We start from the raw sequence: 17619 nt of genomic DNA, 5'->3' as shown, positions 1-17619 counted from the left end.
TAGTCTTCATTGTTCGCATCTCTTCTCTGCGCGGTCTGTTACTATTTTGGAACTGAATGCCCTATGCTAGTTACTAAAGTGCGTAGAAGAGTGTGGCAAAGCAAACCTTATACTGCATGTAGGATCAACGTTGCTGCCCAGCCTTGCTAAACAAGGCAGCCAACATTACAGCACAATGTATTCCAAAAAGTTCAGGAGATTCGTTTCAAAGTGAAACCAACGACGGCTTGGCTTTGTTGGTGTAGCATTTTTTGTCGTTCAAGGATTTCGCGTTCGAATTCCGGCTGCGTTCTGGAATTTCTTTTCTGAACATAAGCAGCATGAAATAAGTATCTTTCACTCTCGTTCTTTTCGCAGTGTTTGCATTAGTGTTCCCAATGAAAGAAAGAAGTGGTCTCTTGTGCAAAATTAGTTTGTAGAAGAAAATAACGTAAAATCATTTTAAAAATAATAAATGTGCAACTGTGTAAGGTATGGAAAGTGATTCACAACTGTGAGCATAACTACAAATGACACGAAAAATGTGTGCCGCAAAGTTAACAACAGAAGAAAAAGAAAAAAAGAAACAGTAAAGGAATATGACTTGAAAACTAGTGAATCTGACACTCTAATATTATCTCTCCCCTTCTGGTGAGTGACGCCAATGAATTAATTCTCTTCTGCCTCTTCTTCACTGCCATCATACATACTAAGCTCCATTGTACAAGTTACTGGAGATGAATTACAACTGTCATTCTATAACAATCTTTTGTATGTAACAGTCCACATGAAGTGTTTGTTGTCAAATTGAACTATTCGAACAGCTTATTCCACTGCGGTACTAGAATGAGTGAAGTTTAAAACATTCCACAGAAACCGCAATAAAAGAGGAGTGACTGGCTTAGAGTCTCCTTATTAAATATTCCTAACCTTAAGGAACTATCAGGGGATGGGCAAAAAAGGAGAGAATAAACTTAAAGTTCTTTAAACGCAATTGAAATTGGTATAGGAATGTACAGAAAAACGATATAACTAGAAAAAGTCAGTGAACTCGACGAATGCCTTTACAGGCGGCTTTTAATGAGGAGAAGTGAAGATGTGCCACTTGCCGAGTCAGTCATTAAAGCCAAAGCTGAAAAATTTCACTTGTATTTGTATGTTAACAAAGATTTTATACTTTCCGACGGATGGTTTCAAGATGAAAATGTCGCGATAGAATTTGCCAAACGACCACTGAAGGAGGAAGCAAAGTCTTGCGACAGTGAATCCGCCATAGTTTCCTGAAATTTTAAACAAATTAGTGGTAGATGAAAATTTCGAATGGTCATTGAGTGTATAATTGCGATGAAACGGCACTTTGCTTTCAACCAGAACTCTGGATTTTAAAAAAAGAAAAAAAAATCAGGAAATAAGGCGTGTTTGAAAATGAATACAGAAAGAATAAACTTCCTCTTTCCCACAACTAAATCAAGCAGCTATAAGATAAACTTCTTTAGTAGGTAAAAGTGACAGCCCGAGATGTTGCAAGCATGCAAACTTATCATTACAATTCGCTTACAGGTACTTAAAGAATGCTTCGATGACATTTTCACCAATTGGTTTCAACAAGAGTTTGTTCTATCAGTGAGAAAGTATCTACGGTCACTTGAGCTCTCAGAAGCAGCTCTACTAACCCTTCGTAACTATCCAGCTCACCCACTTACTGATGTGTTGCAATCACCGGCGGCGTCAATTCAGCCGTGGGATCAGGGCATCAATGAGAATTTAAGTCACCGTGAACTGCTCACTTCAATACTAAATTCAGATGAAGAAATGGAAATGTTCTTGCAATCAGTAAATCTTAAAGAGTGTTGCAAATTCAGCGCAGTCATGGCGTGCCAAAGCACCGGTCCGATCACAATTAGGAATTGCTGCAAAAAAGTGTCTCATTGAAGAAAACGCAACAGATGAACGCTGTAGTAACATAGATGTCAACATGAGTGACATCCACTCTGCATGTGACGTTCTACAGTGCAAAAATATTGATCTTGAAGACTTGAACCGTTGGGTACTCGTCGACAACGAAGAATCGATTTCGGAGATCATAGATGACAAGGAGATTACTGACGCTGTTCGAAAAAAGAGTAGTGAAGCAGTCGAGGAGAAAGATGACGAAGCTGAGAAGAAAGTATCGATGTTCCCATTACACGTGAAATATTGGGTAATATACGCAAAGTGATTACATGGATGGAACGACAAAATGAACCAGACCAAACTGAGTTGTTGCACCTGATGAGCATAAAAAAGTACGCGCTAAAGAAAGGAAACGCGTGAAGTGACCTGCCAAAGAAAGCTGACTTCTTTAAAACAGTAGAATAATGACGTACTGTAGCTTTCAGGCAGTGTAGTGAATTATCATACTGTATTTTAAAAGTATACTTTATTATCCTATTGAAACTGATGTTACTGTTTGGTCGGCATTTGGTAAGTTTCCGCACTATTTCACTTCTAATGTTCTTCAAATTTAGATGTAGGGGAACTTGGGAGTTAACTGGACCCATTTTTTTCTTGCCTTGAAATTTTGGGACTAGTGCAGCAGGGGATACAACCCGTCGGCTTTGAACAATGACGTCACAAGTCGCCAGAGAGGATGTATTACAGAGATGAAAGAGCTGAGGAGAATGTTGAGAAACAAAGGAATGCGAGAGAGATAAACATTGATCTTGTCAAAAGCATAAGTGTTTTTTGACTTATAAAAAAAAAAAATCTCACGAGATAGAATAAACTGATCCTACTTTATTAAGCAATATCTTGTCAAAAGCCGAGAAGCGATTGTTCTTAATGTTCTAGCTCCCTTCAGTACGTAATAAGTGTTTTTTGACTTAAAAAAAAATCTCACGAGATAGAATAAACTGATCCTACTTTATTAAGCAGCTCCCTTCAGTACCTAATAAGTTTTTTTTGCTTTAAAAAAAAAATCTCACGAGATAGAATAAACTGATCCTACTTCATTAAGCAATCAGTAAAGAAACGAAACTGAAACATAACAGCAAAAGCTTTTAGATTTACATTCAATTATTTTAATGATAGTGCTTATTAGAACACAGAACTGCTTTATTATCTATGCCTCGAAGTGAAGTCTTTACGATCTATGACTAAGGAATGACGTCATTGTTCAAAGCCGACGGGGTGGTATCCCCTGCTGCACTAGACCCGAAATTTTACTTAAAGAACGGATCTCTTTATTATTGCGACAACATTACTAACAATTCTAAATATACATTTGTAAGTACAGTAATGAAAAAAAAGTCGTGGTCCACAATTACTTTAGCGACGTCGATCTAGAACCAAATCATGTTTTCGTAGTCTGCCCTTGGGCCTTGTACTGGATTGCGTAGTTTGGCTATTATTTAATTTGAAGCAACAAAGGTATATCTTCTGCAGCTTCAAATGTTGAGGTAGAAAACTATAGTAACTTTTTTCACAGCCATATATTTTAATGACTTGAGCACATAATAGTGACCACTCATGGTAGTTCTCCCTTCTACTTTGACTACAATAAAGTCCTCTTTTTTCACTGTTTCTACATTTTCATCACCACTTGTGTCCCAGACAGTATCAGAGGAATCAATATACAACACACAATCAGAATCTTGAGAGTTTCTGCTGTTCTCTTCCAATATTTGGAGTTTGGCTAAAGGCTTTAATTCGTTGAATGTATCCCTTTTTGGCAACTGCTTTGATCTTCTGTCTTTTGGTGTTGATTCTAATTGTTGTTTAACTGGTCTATTCTAAGAGAAGTTGATTTTCGTCTCTTTTTACATCTTGTTGTTTTCCTTGCACCAATATTAAAACATGGCCAAACTTGCATAGTACGCGGAATTTATGATCTTTTCTGATGTCCAATATTCTCCACATTGTCATCTGCAGGTTTGCTAGCATCTTCCGCCAGTGAGTCGTCGGCAGTTTGTTGTTGAGTTGGTAGAGGTCTATCCGCTGTACTCGATGGAAAAAAAAATGGTCAGTAAATACGTTTGAACTTAAAGATTCAATGCCACTAACACTAAAACCATTCCCGAAGTTGGAGACAGCAAAAGCCAAAGGATATGCTACACCTACAAGGCTGCAACGTCTTATATGGTAATTCTGGGGCAGTGCTTTCATGTACTGTGCAATGACATAATTTGTCTCCAGAATTCTAATTTTTTTTTCTCGGGGCATCGCGAGGTGCTGAAAATTATCCTCTCTCTTTCAGGAAGCCAACAAAGTTTTTTAAATATTGTTTGTGCTTTAGATCCGTTTGCTCATTAAGAATTTTGTCTGTAAATACAACTGTGGGGATATAAATTTACAGTTCTTACAAAATATTCATTATTGTTCCTTTAGGTACAAGATGTAGAATTTTTGTTGCATTTTCTATTTGCTCTGCTTTGTATTTATGGTGCGGAAGTTTATGTAGAATGTGGACTGATTACTTTCAGTTTCGCGTGCGTTCTTTAATTGAGATGATCTTACCTGTTTGTCCAAAGCAAAACTGGTTACAAACATGCTACAAGATACTTTACTAACTCCTGGGTTCGAGAAAATTGGGATTTTGTTATTCCTTATTGTATTTTCGTTTGCAGCGCGTCACGGTGCGGAATGCCCTTTTCAATTCGTCTCTTTACAGTTTTTATTGGCCAACGTATGTTGTTATGTATGTACGTTTTGTGATTTTGATTGTACGCCTTGATTATTGTCCTGGTATTACTGCAGAGTTAGAAGCATTCTGTTGTCGGTAATTTCAAGAAACTTTAATTTCGAAGTCGCAGCCTGCCTCCGACCGATATATATGAACGCGCGACTCTCGAGGCGGCAAATATGCACATTGTTTTACTGCGTTGACAAGGGAACTTCGTCTAACGTTATAATGCTGACTGAATCGGGTATAGCATCGAGTTCGAATAGTCCCACGCGGCGGAAGTTAATTCCGCGACGTGTAGCGTAGACAGTTGTTTACAATTTTGTTGGGGGTTTGGGTTATTGCCAAACAACGATTTAAGGAATTACGTCGCTTCTCGAAAATTACGAACTATTATTGTAAATTTTATCTTTGGCTGTAAGCTGTTAAATTTTTGGTGGATCATTTGTATGTCTACGTATCTATGACAATACAACAATTTATTTAAATTGGGCCAGTTTCAATTGGAAAAAATTTCTTCTAGTCTGTTAATAAATACTAGGTGCGTTCACAAGTAATGCAACACATTTTTCTCTGAAAGCAGTTTGATTTTATTCAGGTTGCCAATACACCACATTATCCCTCACTCTTTTCGCTACAAAACCCATCTTTCAACAATCACCATATTATTCCGCACTCTTTCGGCTACAAAACCTTATATTTCGACAATCTCCGTTCAATGGGGCGGCCTTACGCAACCTTACTGGGAGGGCCTGTATGCCTGCATAGTACCACTCTACTGGTCGACGTCGGAGCCAACGTCTTTCTACATCAATAAGCTCCAAAGCATTCACGTACTGCTTCCCTCAGAGTGCATCCTTCAGTGGGTCAGACAGACAAAAGCCGGATGACGCGCGATCCGGGCTACAGGGTGGATGAGGAACCGTCCACCGAAGTTTTGTGACCACCTCTAGGATGCGCAGACCTGTGAGAGACCTTGCGTTGTTATGAAGTTCGTTTGCACTTTTGTGGCGGCGTACAAGCTGAAGTCGTTTCTTCGGTTTCCTGAGGGTAGCATAATACACTTCAGATTTAGTCAGTGCACCACGAGGAACACAAACAGAATAACGAGTTCAGTGTCCCATAGTCACTATCGGCCTCGTCACACGCAAGCAATCCCGCGGAGACAGTCCTCGTTTGCCCTTTATGGTTTTCTCTTAGGTGGCGAGGAGCCCAGTGGGCATATAACTTTCAAGTATCCCAATTGTTGGACGAGTGTGTCAGCAGGGACGTCCATTTGTGCAGCGAGGTGTTTGTGATCCGTCGCCCATCTCCAGGAGCCACAGCCGGCCTGCACGCGGGAGATCGGACATGTTTTACACAACCTTGTTGCGACGACAGGCGCCTCGCTTAATGACTCACCGTGCTTTTTGTTCATAGTCCGCTTCCGTAAACATTCAGCAACTGCCTATGCCTACCTGCGATGCCCAGCTCAGCTCAATGACAGCTCCCCCGAACGCACCGTCGTCACAGAAACTGTTTTGAAGGTTACATTTAGCACCACCATCCTCTATAGCAACTTCATGTAACTATAGGGACTGAATATTCCACGATGTACCACAATAAATTCCGTATTTTTTTTTCAATGGAAATTTGCCAAAGTATTGCATTACTTATTGAATGCCCTTCCCTATCAGCAACTGCGCCTGCTATGCAAATACCCACTGCCATTCCACCTAATTGTTTGTATTTTTTCTTTTTTCAAATTCGAAATAGTTTGTGATACCGTGAGTTCCAGTAATTCAGTTATTTCATATGCATCAATAGTAGACATTTTTCTGTGGGATATTAAGTTTTTTTCTTTATTATCTCATTGTTTCTGTCACGTGCGTGTGTGTGTGTGTGTGTGTGTGTGTGTGTGTGTGTGTGTGTGTGTAGCTGGTTATATCAAGCGATATAAATTTTCCTCCTTAGGGGATCTGTATGTCTTTTACAGTGTGAGCTAATATCTTAGAATTTTCATAGTGTATTTTTACTGTATGTATATAACTTGGTTCGTAATGTATTTAATTTCTTACTTGAAGTACAGGTTAGGCTAGCAATGCAATTAATTGCAGACGGTATTTGAATCAATTCTTTATGTATTTTGGGTTATGCTCATAAGGATGTGGTTTGGGGACTCATAAAAATATATGATTGCTGATCATTCTAATACATAAAAGCATAAATATTTGCGAAGACAGACGTAAGTCATACAACTTACATCTTACAATTTAATACGAGAAAATCTGTATATTGCATATTGCAGGATAATTAGGAAATTACAAACTGCTGAAACCTGACTCGTCGTGTAGATAAATAATGGCCTAATAACTTCATAGTGCAGTCGAAAACAGAAAAATATTTAATACTGTATTCCAAAAGCCTTGTGCGCTACTATCTAATGGAAAGTCACTGTGGCGTAACAAACGCCACTCTGAATCTGTTGAAGTAGTGAAGACTTTACCAAGGCCGGCCGGAGTGGCCGTGCGGTTCTAGGCGCTACAGTCTGGAACCGAGCGGCCGCTACGGTCGCCGGTTCGAATTCTGCCTCGGGCATGGATGTGTGTGATGTCCTTAGGTTAGTTAGGTTTAATTAGTTCTTAAGTTCTAGGCGACTGATGACCTCAGAAGTTAAGTCGCATAGTGCTCAGAGCCATTTGAACCATTTGAAATTTACCAAGTAGTTCCAGCATATTGATATCTTTCATTACCTTCTCTTGACAATCAAATCGCTGAAGAATTTGCGACAGATAAAATGTAAGTTTCTATACACTTTGTTCTGAAAATGTTTATGGTCGGCCTCCCCGAGGGCATACTGGCGCGGGAGGGTGGGGTGGGGTGGGGTGGGGGGGGAGGTTTATGCGGTCGGTCGATTGTCGGCGGTTTCTCAACAAAGAAGCAAGGAAAATACGTTTATAGGAGAGTGTTTGAACATGTTCGCCTATGATTTTTTAACCCTAGCAGTGTATACCCTTTGAACAAAAAGTGTACATCAGGGTCCAACACAACGACCCTTAATTGTTTGCCAGGAAAATTGCGTGAATATGGATTGCTGGAACACGTGAGACAATACTGACCTTACGACTTATCTTAGAAGAAAGATTAAGGAAAGGCAAACCTACGTTTCTAGCATTTGTAGACTTAGAGAAAGCTTTTGACAATGTTGACTGGAATACTCTCTTTCAAATTCTAAAGGTGGCAGGGGTAAAATACAGGGAGCGAAAGGCTATTTACAACTTGTACAGAAACCAGATGGCAGTTATAAGAGTTGAGGGACATGAAAGGGAAGCAGTGGTTGGGAAGGGAGTAAGACAGGGTTGTAGCCTCTCCCCGATGTTATTCAATCTCTATATTGAGCAAACAGTAAAGGAAACAAAAGAAAAATTTGGAGTAGGTATTAAAATCCATGGAGAAGAAATAAAAACTTTGAGGTTCGCCGATGACATTGTAATTCTGTCAGAGACAGCAAAGGACTTGGAAGAGCAGTTGAACGGAATGGATGGTGTCTTGAAGGGAGGATATAAGATGAACATCAACAAAAGCAAAACGAGGATAATGGAATGTAGTCGAGTTAAGTCGGGTGATGCTGAGGGTATTAGATTAGGAAATGAGACACTTAAAGTAGTAAAGGAGTTTTGCTATTTGAGGAGCAAAATAACTGATGATGGACGAAGTAGAGAGGATATAAAATGTAGACTGGCAATGGCAAGGAAAGCGTTTCTGAAGAAGAGAAATTTGTTAACATCGAGTATAGATTTAAGTGTCAGGAAGTTATTTCTGAAAGTATTTGTATGGAGTGTAGCAATGTATGGAAGTGAAACATGGACGGTAAACACTTTGGACAAGAAGAGAATAGAAGCTTTTGAAATGTGGTGCTACAGAAGAATGCTGAAGATTAGATGGGTAGATCACATAACTAATGATGAAGTATTGAATAGGATTGGGGAGAAGAGAAGTTTGTGGCACAACTTGACCAGAAGAAGGGATCGGTTGGTAGGACATGTTCTGAGGCATCAAGGGATCACCAATTTAGTATTGGAGGGCAGCGTGGAGGGTAAAAATCATAGGGGGAGACCAAGAGATGAATACACTAAGCAGATTCAGAAGGATGTAGGTTGCAGTAGGTACTGGGAGATGAAGAAGCTTGCACAGGATAGAGTAGCATGGAGAGCTGCATCAAACCAGTCTCAGGACTGAAGACCACAACAACAACAACAACAACAACAACAACAATGGATTATTTTAGAATGAAATTGGGCCCTCATGTACTAAATTCATGCCACATCTCTTACGTACTTTTTCAGTCAGTATATGCTTTAATGCATCCAGAAATGTCATGGAAACTTTTCAATGAAGAAACTTGAAAGCTTTTCGGATCTAAGACTTTGTTTGTAGTTCAATTAGGTGAAGATATATTCATTTAAGGAAATGCACATACTACACGAATATTTTTGGCGTTCTCAATTATTCATAAATCAGTTCATTCATTATTTCCACATTTATGGAATATGGACTACAACGTTTCGGCAGCTGGTAGGCCTATTAGGGACAGCTGTATTACAAAAGTTGCCATTCGTACAGTGGATAGTTTTCTTCATTCCTGTCTGAAATTAGACATAGCGATCACTTCCGCCCATAACTGCTGCTGGAGCAAAAGCTAGGGATTAACTTTCATCATGGAAGTCACATACATTACTTTCACGGTTGAGTTGTTCTATCACTGCTTCCTGTTTAGCGTCTTCCGTTAGTAAAACGTCATTCGTACGTGCCACTCCCACATAAATGACTCACACTCAGTGACAGAACAGTTATACAATGTATATTTGCGGCCACAGTGACCATTCAAAAAATGGTTCCGTCACATCTAACCCTTATTCTCCCACGTCTTTTTTCTTTGTCACACTCCGTCCCAGGTGCGGTCTGACAGTCCACTATATTTAAATAGCCATAAAAATTGCATTCAGCAATTTTAGTGAAAGTTAAGTTCTTTATGTGAAAGCTAACGTTAATAACACACAAAAAATATCCAAATAAACTTTAAAGTTTATTTTTACGAAAAAATGCATTTAAGCAAAAAATGCACAAAATTAACATAATATTACTTGGTAATGTTAATGGGATGAAAATCAAATACTTGCACTACAAATTTTAATTTTTGCTATATTTTCTTTTTTATACTTGTAACAACAAAAACATAAAACAACTTCCATAAACATTACAAAAATGAAAATTACACTAGTACTTTGCAGATTTTTAGTTTCGTTCTCAGAGGTTTTCCTTGCACTCGCTAGAAATGTTTGTAGGGACATCATGTTAGACTGGCTTCTTGCAACAATGACAAGGCATCTTTCTCTTCTTTTCTGGGTCACAGACTGAGCATGTTATGCGTTTTTCCAGTCTTTGTACGACTTTTATTCTTGGTTCTGCTATACCCAAAACTCAGTGGATGGTTGCACGAAGTTCACATTGTATGTAATAGTGGTTGATTCGCTTCTTATCTGTGATGCCGCCAATGAGTTGCCATTTTGTCCAACATGCGGATTAATAATGCCATTGGCCATCGTTGGAAGAGGCTTAGACGACCAGCGATATTTGTCTCAAGTAAATATATTTCTAGCAGAATCTTTAGCTACAGATTAAGTATCTACACTTCTGTCTTCATCATTCTGATCACTCGTTTCTTTCGAGGAATTCACAGGTGGCAAGATAAGTTCGTCTTCTTTTTCGTACTGCCCATCCCCCCCCCCCCCCAAACACACACACACACACACACACACACACACACACACACACACACACACACACACACACACACACACACGCGAAAATAATCCGATTTCACTCAAATGTCCGAGTTTTACAACGCCTTTGTCCGGGATCGGCAGTTTAAATGATGACAACCTTAGGCAGGAATAATGGTCCCGTCACACGTTCAATATTTATTGCACTACACTGGGTATTGGGCTGTAACACTTAGAACTAACACCCGTCTGACAGGCAGATACAGTTTGAGTTTGTTCCGCCAGGGCCGGCCGCGGTGGTCTCGCGATTAAGGCGCTCAGTCCGGAACCGCGCGACTGCTACGGTCGCAGGTTCGAATCCTGCCTCGGGCATGGATGTGTGTGATGTCCTTAGGTTAGTTAGGTTTAAGTAGTTCTAAATTCTAGGGGACTGATGGCCACAGATGTTAAGTCCCATAGTGCTCAGAGCCATTTTTTTTGTTCCGCCAGGGGCTATAAAATCGCCCCATGGTTCTAGCCAGCTAAGAGGGTCTCATCTGGTGTTTAGTCGTATTGCAGTGGCCACGAGCCTCGCTGTGCCGATTTACCCAAGAAAATTTGCTTCCATTCTAGACACACCGCCTCACAAGTTACAGGAAGACAAAATATTCACCCGCCTCACGGACTTATGTTCCTGAATTCGCACTACTGCACCTCACAGGCGGATAAGCCAGCTTATTCTATAAATCATGGACTCCCACCGAGCGTCACCTACCCGCATTATGCTTCGGACACGAACCGCGGATTAGGTGGCGCTTGTGAGATTGTTGATCGGCCGTGAGGCGTGCCGAGATAGTCACGCTGTGTCCTGGATAGCGCAGGGGTTAACCGCACCTACCTAGTAAGCAGGAGATCCCGGGTTCGCATCCCAGTTCAGTTCACATTTTCGCTTAATGTCCCTCTGTAGCTGACAGCAGTGATCCCGCTCCAATGTACATGTAATATTGCGCCTCTCTTGCCCTGGCAGTTTCGCAATATCTTCATGTAAACCTTTTGAACACAATAACGCCCCACAATAAACACTGAGATGTGAGGGCCCCGTAGCAGGAGTCTTAACAGAAGAGCGGCGGGAATGGTCACACATTCTCTCTCTCTCTCTCTCTCTCTCTCTCTCTCTCTACTACTACTACTACTACTGGCCATTAAAATTGCTACACTACGAAGATGACGTGCTACAGACGCGAAATTTAACCGACAGGAAGAAGATGCTGTGATATGCAAATGATTAGCTTTTCAGAGCATTCACACAAGGTTGGCGCCGATGGCGACACCTACAACGTGCTGACATGAGGAAAGTTTCCAACCGATTTCTCATAGACAAATAGCAGTTGACCGGCGTTGCCTGGTGAAACGTTGTTGTGATGCCTCGTGTAAGGAGGAGAAATGCGTACCATCACGCTTTCGACTTTGATAAAGGTCGGATTGTAGCCTATCACGATTGCGGTTTATCGCTATCGCAACATTGCTGCTCGCGTTGGTCATGATCCAATGACTTTTAGCAGAATATGGAATCGGTGGGTTCAGGAAGGCAATACGGAACGCCGTGCTGGTTCCCATCGGTCTCGTGTCACTAGCAATCGAGATGACAGGTATCTTATCCGCATAGCTGTAACGGATCGTGCTGGCACGTCTCGATCCCTGAGTCAACAGATGGGGACGTTTGCAGCAGCATGGACTATCAGCTCGGAGACCATGGCTGCGGTTACCCTTGACGCCGCATCACAGACAGGAGCGCCTGCGATGGTGTACTCAATGACGAACCTGGGTGCACGAATGGCAAAACGTCATTTTTTCGGATGAATCCACGTTCTGTTTACAGCATCATGATGGTTGCATCCGTGTTTGGCGACATAGCGGTGAACGCACATTGGAAGCGTGTATTCGTCATCGCCATAATGGCGTATCACCTGGCGTGATGGTATGGGGTGCCATTGTTACACGTCTCGGTCACCTCTTGTTCGCACTGACGGCACTTCGAACAGTGGACTTTACATTTCAGATGTGTTACGACCCGTGGCTCTACCCTTCATTCGATCGCAGAGAAACCCTACATTTCAGCAGGATAATGCACGACCGCATGTTGCAGGTCCTGTACGATCCTTTATGGATACAGAAAATGTTCGACTGCTGCCCTGGCCAGCACATTCTCCAGATCTCTCACCAATTGAAAACGTCTGGTCAGTGGTGGCCGAGCAACTGGCAAGTCACAATATGCCAGTCACTACTCTTGATGAAGTGTGGTATCGTGTTGAAGCTGCATGGGCAGCTGGACCTGTACACGCCATCCAAGATCTGTTTGACTCAATGCCCAGGCGTATCAAGGCCATTATTACGCGATTGTCGCTTCGCTTGAGTGATATTTGTTTCTCGCCGATCTTTTAAGAAAGAAAGAAAGAAAGGATGACACACAGAGGATACGATTTTCTTAAAAGATCGGCGAGAAACAAATATCACTCACGCGAAGCGACAATCGCAGGCCATCAATTCCACACAGAAACGCCATTTACTTACATTATTCCTTGCGCTTAATTCAACTGAGTCACACACATTACGCAACAGAACAAAATTCCTTCGTGATAAAGTTCGGTTCACCTATTACGGTAGTTACGCCATAGAAAAGCCACAGTTTTGGGCTGAACGGGGTTAGCGAAATGCATTACTGACCTCCTCATGAATCGACGGTTTACTCCAGCAGACACACCACCTGCTTTAAGGAAATGCAGAATATGTAATAACCGTATAACGTAACTTAAAAATATTGGATATGTAAAAAATACATATTCCGTTGGCTTTCGTAATTATTTTGAGTAGAAGGCCGGTCTGGTAGCATGAAGCCCGAAATTGTTTCTGTCCAGTATCATGCTATATATAAAAATAACAACATTGGTTGGCGTTTACACCGATTATCCACGTTCTTCCATGGTTTAGCCATGACCGCAGAATTTACATATCATCGTGACCTACAATCTGTGTATTTTAATCATCCATCGTAAACACAAGGATCGTTTTTTTTCCCTTCAGTTGCTACTGACAACCGGAGGCAGGTACATTAAGAAAGTTTCAGAGGAACTTGACTAAAAGTGATGGTACTGCGCAGAAGCACGAAAGACGCGTTTTGTAAGCAATTATGGGACAGCGGGAAGCCCCTCCTTCCTACTTGTAGCTATCGTCCACATTTGTCTTTTATGAAGATTTGTGAGGAGCGAAGATTACAATAAATTTTCTAGTTTACGTATCTATTCACGTAGAGTTGGCTCAAGTTCTTCTTGTCTAGGGGTCTGATTCTTGAAGCTGAAATTCATTTTAGTGCCTCATGGTTGAATTGAAGATTGCTGCAGAATTTTTGTTGTTACGTTAATATATTTTGTCGTGTTTTAGTATATCATACACATTCACATTGACAAAGCCGGATTTACACTGTTCGCACAAACTACAAAAATACGTCCGATCACATCAGAGGCTACCCTCTAATCCAGCGGAAATAATAATATACCAAAGGGTTTACAATTTTTCTTGACAAATTTTTGTTAGTTTCGATTATTATTTCAGAAATAAATCCAGAAATAAACATAGTAGACAGTACTACATTGCGTAATTAATAATTGAAATTTTAAGTGTGCCAAATAATTCGTAATTTCAAATATTACTAAAAAAATAATTGTAACTGTACATTCAGAACTAGTACTTATAGATTACAACATAAAAAAAGTAATTCCTTTTCATAAATTTTAGCTTGAAATATAACCTACTGTGTATAAAATCATATGATAGTTTTTAGAAAAGCAGCCGAGATAATACTGAACTGTCCAAAATTGAGATAATACTGAACTGTCCAAAATTCGAAAAATACTGATATCCAGAACTACTGTTGAGGAAAAGTTACGGTAACGGAGGATGTCCCGTCACAAGGTCTATGCTTGTAACTGCCAAAGTTGTCTAAAAAAAAGACTAGCACCCCTTCGATTCACGATCATAACAGGTCCACATAATTCCTTCGGATTGTTACGCATTACTCACATTCTCAATTACAACGTCAAATCTGCAGCAATTGCCAAATAACATGAGTGAAATTAGGGCGAATTTACAACAGTGAACTTTAATTTTAAAATCACAAAATATCTCCAATGCGTTTAAACGTAATAGCTGATGAATTTGAAATGGACGCATCTAAATATCACGGGTAACGTCTTAGTAATAGTACACTTGCCGGTACGGTAATAGTTGAAATATACCGTAATTCTCAAATTAGCAATAAAAAAAATTTCTGGAGGCGCCGGGTATCGATCCCGGTACCTCTCACATGCTAAGCGAGCGCTCTACCATCTGAGCTACGCCCCCAGCACAACAACATCGAGCCGGTATCTTCAGAAGTGGCATGTACGTCCTTGTAACGGGACCTCGATTTTTTGTTACGTCACTCTCCGGTGAACGACGAAAGTTGCTCGGCTCGTACCCACTGGCGGAGAATCAAACGCAACTGGGGGCGTAGCTCAGATGGTAGAGCGCTCGCTTAGCATGTGAGAGGTACCGGGATCGATACCCGGCGCCTCCAGTATTTTTGTCGCATTTGTTGCTGCACTGAGGGTTTTTCGTTTAGCTGATGATCAAAAGTAAAGCCGTCATCGTGTACTAGGCATAGTCCTATTTGAATAAACGCCGTTGTCTTACTGCGATCTTTGAGCTGACTTATGCAACCTGTTGTAGGGATAGTTTAACAATGATTCCAAACCACGGTGCAACTAGGCCAGAGATGAATGACATTAAAAATCCTAATGTTGACTAAGGATCATACCACAAACCTTTGAATCCCTTTGTTTTTCTCAAATAAAATTGCCAATATATTTTACATTATATAATTCTCATAAAAATAAATACAAAAACATCAGTTTCCTCGTGACTACAAAAAATAATATGCATATTTAAAGAATATAGTATTTATGGTGATATCGGTAACAACAGAAAAGAAGATTCCTTTTAATGCGTTTAGAAAATTTGGGAATTGCTTCCATTTTCACCGTCCGCTTACATTCTATTGCTGAATCTTGGGCATTTCAAATTATTGAGGTTCTCCGTAGGATCTAAAGAAAAGAGTACAATCACGAAATGAGGAGAAAAATGGCACAATTTACATTAATTAATATACGTGGGTGTGCTGCCTTCGAATTTTTCATTCTGTTGTCGGTATCGGTTGAGGTATTAGATGCCGTGCCCAGTACTCGGCCCACTTTCCCGCTATACTGACATAAGTTACAAACCTCTGCCACTAGAGAGCTACGAGCTGAAGCTTATATGTAAAGTAACTATATTGGTGCGTGATAAACAGCGTGTTGTAATCAAGTTTCTAACCGCAGGAAATGTACCTCCAATTGAAGTGCATAGAGGAATGAAAGCTGAGTACTTTTTGTGCGTGAGGGTTATGGGTTTCTTTACAACAATGTAACCGGCATTGAAAGCTAAGTTCGCCTTTTTAACCCCGATAACAAGAGAGCAGCATCACCGATGCTAAAAAAAGTGCAAGATCATCCCAATCAGCAGGCTAAGTAATGCTCACAGAATTCTGGGATGTTCAAGGCGTAGCGCATTTGAAATTTCCTAAAGCCACTGTAACCTCTGCAAGGTACTGTGATCCTGGCATCACGAAATCGAACGGTTTTCCACACATGGGGCACCCTTTCTTCAGCGAGACAATGCCAGGCCGCACAAGAACACTGCGACATCTGCAGCAATCCGACGTCTTGATGGGATCAATCATCCTCCATACAGTCCCGACTTGGCCTCATCCCATTTTCACTGGCTTCCAAAATTTGCTTCACTTTGCCTGCACCGTTTCATCACCATCAGAGTTGAGGTTGTGGCTCTGTCAACAATGTCAAACATTCTACAGTGAAGGTTTCAACAAACTGGTCTTTCGTTGGGGGAACCGTGAGCCTCGCGAGGGTGACTGTACTGAGAAATAAATATATAGATATGAGGAATGGAGGTGTAGAATGTTAATAAAGTTATTCACATTTAAAAATCCGTAAGAGTTTTCACATAAAAAATCCGGAGGCATTACTGTTCAGTTTCCAATGCTTCTCTTTTGGGCTGGGCTTCTCTTTAAGGGGCTCCGTAAAGGCTCAAAATCATGAAAAGTTCAATTTTTACTTTTTTGCGTTTTCTGAATCTGCAGACTATTACCTTTTAATAGATATATAATTTATTCAATTCCGAAGACTACAACTATTTTTAAATTTTTTTTGAAATGTGTTCTACATGGGCGTGACCCACTGTGGCGCTGTTAAACTGCTGTCAAATGGTGTTATTATTAACGTCCGTGTTCATCAGGTACATTTTAGTGATGATGTGAGATAAAGTATGTGTTGTGGCTAACCTGTGATGGTTCAATATATATCGCTGGTGTGATTGTCGATTGTTTCATGTTTATTTACTCTGTCGTTATCTCGAAAATATTCGTAATTAATTCTGTTTCTTGAGTCTCTGTTTTGTTGAAGTATAATAATGAGTAAAAGTAAAGTTATTAGAAATCCTCCGAAGGCTTTTATGAAAAGGAGAAATGTTGGAAAGCCGAAGGTATGTGTTATTACTGTAAACAATAAAGACGAGAACCAAGTGAGTGAACCTAACCTCTCAAGTACACCTGCCCATAGCAGTCAAAGTGGAAAAGAAAATACTTCACAGAAGAAGCTTGGTTCAATGAGTGAAAACTGTGAATGTTTTATGGGCGAATCGGATGTGAATGAAATATTTGATATGTCGGTTCTCAAAGGAATTTTTTCAAACTGTGTAAGATGAATTCACTGTAGTGAAGTTGGTCTGGAACTCTCCATAATAAAGCACGTAGGACTTGCTAGTGAAATACAACTGAAATGTGATAAGTGTTCATACATGACCACCTTTTGGAACAGTGTTGCAGTAACTGTAACTGAAGAAAGTGGTAGCAAAATCTACGAACACAACAACGTGCGATGCTTGCTTTAGACAAGGAACGCCTTCGGGCTGCAGACAGGGCTGTAAAGGGCTGCAGACAGGGCTGTAAAGAGTCTAGAAATACAAGCAAGAGTAAACAGGAGGAGGAACAAGAGGAAGCTGGAGGAGGAGTTTGCAGAGGATGAAGATAATCCATCCTATGGACCTGGAATGCACTAAAAAGTTAATCCAATCTTTGTCGCTCGATTCCCA

The 17619-nt window shown here is 40.5% G+C and overlaps 1 protein-coding gene and 2 non-coding genes across 7 annotated transcripts in view; 1 reads left to right on the top strand and 2 right to left on the bottom strand.

Annotated features, from left to right (window-relative positions):
- The window catches only part of LOC126481487 (ran-binding protein 3), a 312296-nt gene that overhangs the window by 189711 nt on the left and 104966 nt on the right, over positions 1 to 17619 (bottom strand). The window lies entirely within an intron of this gene.
- Positions 14706 to 14778, bottom strand: Trnaa-agc (transfer RNA alanine (anticodon AGC)). Its single transcript has one exon. It is a non-coding gene; the product is annotated as a tRNA-Ala (tRNA).
- Positions 14920 to 14992, top strand: Trnaa-agc (transfer RNA alanine (anticodon AGC)). Its single transcript has one exon. It is a non-coding gene; the product is annotated as a tRNA-Ala (tRNA).

The sequence above is a fragment of the Schistocerca serialis genome, chromosome 1, assembly GCF_023864345.2.
Source record: "Schistocerca serialis cubense isolate TAMUIC-IGC-003099 chromosome 1, iqSchSeri2.2, whole genome shotgun sequence".
Taxonomy (NCBI): Eukaryota; Metazoa; Arthropoda; class Insecta; order Orthoptera; family Acrididae; genus Schistocerca; species Schistocerca serialis.
Note: the sequence above shows the minus strand (reverse complement) of the source record. Positions and strands in the feature narration are given on the sequence as shown.